Source organism: Miscanthus floridulus, chromosome 4 (assembly GCF_019320115.1).
Source record: "Miscanthus floridulus cultivar M001 chromosome 4, ASM1932011v1, whole genome shotgun sequence".
NCBI lineage: Eukaryota > Viridiplantae > Streptophyta > Magnoliopsida > Poales > Poaceae > Miscanthus > Miscanthus floridulus.
In genome coordinates, this window is record NC_089583.1 from 48,858,038 (window position 1) to 48,864,037 (window position 6,000).

A 6,000-nucleotide genomic window follows, 5' to 3' on the forward strand; every position below is an offset into this window, starting at 1 on the left:
ACTTCTATGTTGGAACCATATTCATTAGCAACAATAAGATTTTGCATTGGTTGCTTATATTATCCGAGCTATGGGACATCCTTCCCTGATGCTCTTTTCCTTTTCTTATCTGCATCATGTGACTTCACAAGGGAGCGGTCATAGTCTGATAGTGGCAGAGGCTTACGAAGTTTAAGCATCTTTTTCTTGTGAGCTTCGACCTTCTGCCTCAGCAGATCTCATGGTATGTAAAAGTATGGCTTCTCTATAAGCTTCGCTTGTCTCTGCTTTTGGATATCTATAAAAAATCTTTTACTTTTTTGTCTTCTTCAGCTGCTATTTGCTCATCAGTCTTTTCAGGAAGTATTTCTTAAGAAATAACTCTTTTTTGGGGTCTTCTTTGCCACCGGGACCTTAGACGTCTCTGTAGTGCGTCGCTATGGAGGGGGTGGGGGTGGTGTTGGAGACCAGCGTGGAGGCGATGAGGCCGGTGTTGGAGACCGGCGTGGAGGCATTGGAGATCGTTGTGGAGGCAGTGGGGTCGGTGTAGGAGTTGGAGATCGTTGTGGAGGCGATGGGGCCGGTGTAGGGGTTGGAGATCGCCGTGGGGATGAAGTCGTCTCGCCCCCCACGACGCTGTGATGAGATGGGGAATGAATGATTGGGCTAGGCTGGGGGAAGACCCTGCTACAAAAACAAGTTGTAAGTCAATTATTTTTGAAGCCAATATAAAATTAATAGAAAATAATATTTCATTCACTTTCATTCGTACCTAGGGTGAGGTAGGGGAAGCGGTGGCGCCTCAGAAATGATGATGAAGCATTTGCGCCATTGAATAAATATCTTCTCTGCTTCTAGTGTCTTCTCCCTATCACCGTCTTCAATGTCAAGAGGAACATTGCTGTAACCTTTGAACACTCTATCGACCGAGACGCTTGCATATCCAGGTTGAATAACTGACCCATGGATTCTTGGTGTCTTCGTTCGGTCTATTGGAGATACAACCCCAACAGCCACCATGATTGATACATTATTACCATCTGGAATGTGCAGCTCACATGTTGTTAGAGGCTCGGTAATGTCAACAACAGGGAAGCGCAGCCCAGCGTCATCTTGAATAACTGGCAGCTCCGTGGAAGCACAACTGCTTTTCATCTGACCAATGGGGCTAATGGTGACTCCCTGCATTGATTGCGATTGCATTTGACTCATTGCTAGCTACACTTGCCTCTTGATCTCCTCCTGCATTCTTGCCTCAAGAGATTTTTCTCATTCACGTGATTCAAACAATGCTTGTCGTGACTCATTAACAAATTGCTCTAATACACGGATTCGGTCTGCCTCCTCATCCTTCTTTCTCTAGCGGCTTCTGTAGGCATCCTTGTCTACTGGGAATGCTTGTAGCCACAGAACCGCCCTATAGCCTCTTGTTCGACCACCGTGTTCAGGATTCTCTAGGGCATATGTCAATTCATCCTTCTCTCTGTTGGGTTTGAAAACATCACTATCAGCTTCTTCCCTAGCATGAGCTAGTCTCTGTGTTGTTCTCTCAATTTTTTGGCCAAAAATTAGCTTGCTAGTGTCTGGGTCTAGGCTTCCCCCATGAGCGTAGAACTAATTCTTCATGCGTTAAGGCCAGTTCTTCTCTATTGTTTTAGGTATGATTCCCTTGGCAGTAATCTCTGCTTCTAGGTTCTGCCACTTGGGAATAGCACTCCTATAACCACCTGATCCCATACGATGATGGTATTGCTTTTGTCGGGCATTCTGCTAATTCCTCATCACACATTCCTCACTCTCTTGAGATGTCTTGTATTGTACGAAGTTATTCCAATGGGACTCTAGCTTGACAAACGCCTTAGCATTGAAATCTGGCGTATCATTCTTCAAGATAAACTTTTTATACAATGTCTTCTTCCAACTCTGGAACAATGTTGCCATCTTCTTTATTGTCCAATCCCTCACTAGCTCCTTCAAAGCATCATCTGCTTGTAATGTGAAATGCTGAGTGATATCTCTCTAAGCTAGGTTCTTGTCACGATTAGATACAAAACTAACATTAGGAGCGGATATCTTCTGCTTCCATTCAAGAGCACTAACTGGGATCCTATCCCTTATAATGAACCCATATTAATTGACATATGTCTGAGCATGTGGTCCCAATGGTTTGCTAGTGTCGGTGTTGAATTCTGATATTATGAAACAGCCCTCCAAAGGCTTTTTTGGCCCTTGGACTTTCCTACTCTTGCCGGTGGTTGATGTAGATCCAGAGACTGGCTACATGAAGTAGAAACACAACGATTAACAACAAATATACATACGCATGCATCTATAAGAGATGATAGATAATCGAATATACATCGCCAGTATTTTCTTGCGCGACAATTTGTTGATCTTCAACCACCGGGATATTCAGGATATCCTCATAATCAGCAAAGTACTGACTCGTGTCATCTACATCCGCATTAGGTGCCGGCTGTTGATAATATCCGCCATTATGTCATCATTCAAGTTATCATCCGGAGCAGCCATTTGTATCTTCAAGATAACACATAGATAGAATTACTATGGCACATAACATAAGTACATGTGATAACACATATAGAATTACTAAATCCAATTAAATATAATAACACATAATATTTCATAAGGATAAACAATAATAAGGTATAGGCTTTGGAATCGAATCAAAAACACTTTCGATCCAAAAACATGGAAATAAGTACATGTATATATACACATAGAATGATACAATTTTCTCTCTCTCTCAACACATAGAAATAAGTGCATATGTATATATCTCTAGATATGCATGTGATAACACATAGAATATCTCTCTAGATACAATTTTCTCTCTCTCTCAACACATGGAAATAAGTACATGTATATATACACATAGAAATAATTAAGTACATATGTATACATATAGAATCTCTCTCTAGATATGCATGTGATATAGATAGAATTACTAATAAAATATCCAAGTGATATATAGATAGAATTACTAAAATAAAATATGCATGTGATATAGAGATAGAATTACTAATAAAATATGCATGTGTCAATTACTAAAACAAAATTAAATCTAACATATATATAGAGAGATAGAATATAATTACTAAATCCAATTAAATAAAATAACACACATATATCTAGATAGAATTAATTACTAAATCTAATTAAACCTAACATATACATAGATAGAATTACTAAATCAAAATTAAATCTAACACATATATAGAGAGAGATATAATAATAATTACTAAATATATCAAAAACTATAATAAAAAACTATCTAAATAAAGTACTAATTAAATTTTAATACATTTAAATCTAATTAACATATATAAAAAAACTATCTAAAAACTAACTAAAAAACTAAGAATAAACTACTAATTAAATTTTAATACATTTTAATCTAACATATATATAAAAAACTATCTAAAAACTATCTAAATAAACCAGTAATTAAATTTAACATACATTTTAATCTAACATATATATCAAAAACAATCTAAAAAAACTAGAAACTTTATAAAAAAAATATAGCCAAGAGCAGCTAGCTAGCAGGCTAGCTGGGCGGATGGCGGGCCAGGCATGGCGTGCTGGCCGGCCATGGGGCCGAGCTGAGCACCTCGCGCGAGGACGACATACGGCAGAGACGAGCTCGACGGCCACCGGGTGGGGCTCGACGACGAGGTCAGACGGGGGTAGACGCGACGACGGCGGCATGACAGAGACGAGCTCGATGGCTGGGCGCGACAGAGACAAGATCGACGTGTAGATCGAAAAGTAGAAGATGAATAGAACAGGAACCGTTCGATATATATAGGCCGGGACCCTTTAGTCTCGGCTAGTAACACGAGTCGGGACTAAACATCATTTAGTCCCGGCTAGTAAGTCGAATCGGGACTAAAGGTCCAACCCTTTAGTCCCGGCTCGGCTTACCAACCGAGACTAAAGGAGCTTTAGTCCCGGTTGGTGTTACCAGCCGGGACTAAAGGTATTTTTGGATGGGCAATTCCGCCCACCCTTTAGTCCCGGTTCCTGGCCTGGGCCGGAACTGAAGGCCTGAAAATTTTGGCAACCCATCAGAGTAATTGAAAAGGCCTAGGATTTTGATTTTGTTCTCCTTGTTTAATACTTGGTTAATCAATTAATTCTATGGCAACTTCAATACTTTGCCATATTTATTTTAAAAAAATACTATTGATTAACTAATTATTTATTATAAATAGGAAAATTTTGTAACCTAAAGTTTTTAATTTCTTTTATGAATATAGAATATAAATGTTACTAATACTAAGTATTTTGTTAATGCAAAAATATATTTGTAACTTAAAATTAATAAAACTAATATTATTCGATAGGAAATTTATTATCACATTATTGTAACGTCAATGTTTCAATTTTTTCTCGGTTTTTGACCAAAATGACATGAAATTTTTGTTGAACCTATAAAAATAAAGAAAATATAGTATTTTTGTTCTACAACTTTTTTCAAATGAAAAAATAGCCTATATAAGGATTGTAGATCTTGATGAGTTGAACAAACTTAATATTCAAAACTTTTCAATTTGAGACAATCTAGGGTTCCGAAAACTAGTTTGTAGGCGTCGAAATTTAAAAATCACAAATTTGAACCATTCTAAACTTTCTCAAATGGAAAGTTGACCAAAACAACAATTGTATATCTTGATGAGCTGAACAAACTTGGTATTCAAAACTTTTCAATTTGAGACAATCTAGGGTTCCGAAAACTAGTTTGTAGGCGTCAAAATTTAAAAATCACAAATTTGAACCAGTCCAAACTATCTCAAATGGAAAGTTGACCAAAACAACAATTGTAGATCTTGATGAGTTTAACAAACTTGGTATTCAAAACTTTTCAATTTGAAGTCATTTAGAGTTCATAATACTAGAGTCAAAGTGTTGTTTTTTCATTTGACCAAATTTGACTTGGTCAAACTTGCTCAAATGAGACACTAAATGACCTCAGATGAAAAATCTCTGAATACCAAGTTTGATCATCTCAGCAAGATCTACAATTGTTACATAGCTCATTTTCCCTATTTGAGAAAGTTTTATCAAACACTAGTCACAAATTCTTGAATCTCATATAGACTTTCTAAAACTATGTCACACACTTGTGAAATTTGAACTACATTTTGTTCAAACTTTCTCAAATGAAAAAATGGCCTATATAAGGATTGTAGATCTTGATGAGCTGAACAAACTTGGTATTCAAAACTTTTCAATTTGAGACAATCTAGGGTTCCGAAAACTAGTTTGTAGGCGTCGAAATTTAAAAATCACAAATTTGAACCATCCAAACTTTCTCAAATGGAAAGTTGACCAAAACAACAATTGTAGATCTTGATGAGTTTAACAAACTTGGTATTCAAAACTTTTCAATTTGAAGTCATTTAGAGTTCATAATACTAGAGTCAAAGTGTTATTTTTTCATTTGACCAAATTTGACTTGGTCAAACTTGCTCAAATGAGACACTAAATGACCTCAGATGAAAAAACTCTGAATACCAAGTTTGATCATCTCAGCAAGATCTACAATTGTTACATAGCTCATTTTCCCATTTGAGAAAGTTTTATCAAACACTAGTCATAAATTCTTGAATCTCATATAGACTTTCTAAAACTATGTCACACACTTGTGAAATTTGAACTACATTTTATTCAAACTTTCTCAAATGAAAAAATAGCCTATATAAGGATTGTAGTATCTTGATGAGCTGAACAAACTTGGTATTCAAAACTTTTCAATTTGAGACAATCTAGGGTTCCGAAAACTAGTTTGTAGGCGTCAAAATTTAAAAATCATAAATTTGAACCATCCAAACTTTCTCAAATGAAAGTTGACCAAAACAACAATTGTAGATCTTGATGAGTTTAACAAACTTGGTATTCAAAATTTTTCAATTTGAAGTCATTTAGAGTTCATAATACTAGAGTCAAAGTGTTGTTTTTTCATTTGACCAAATTTGACTTGGTCAAACTTGCTCA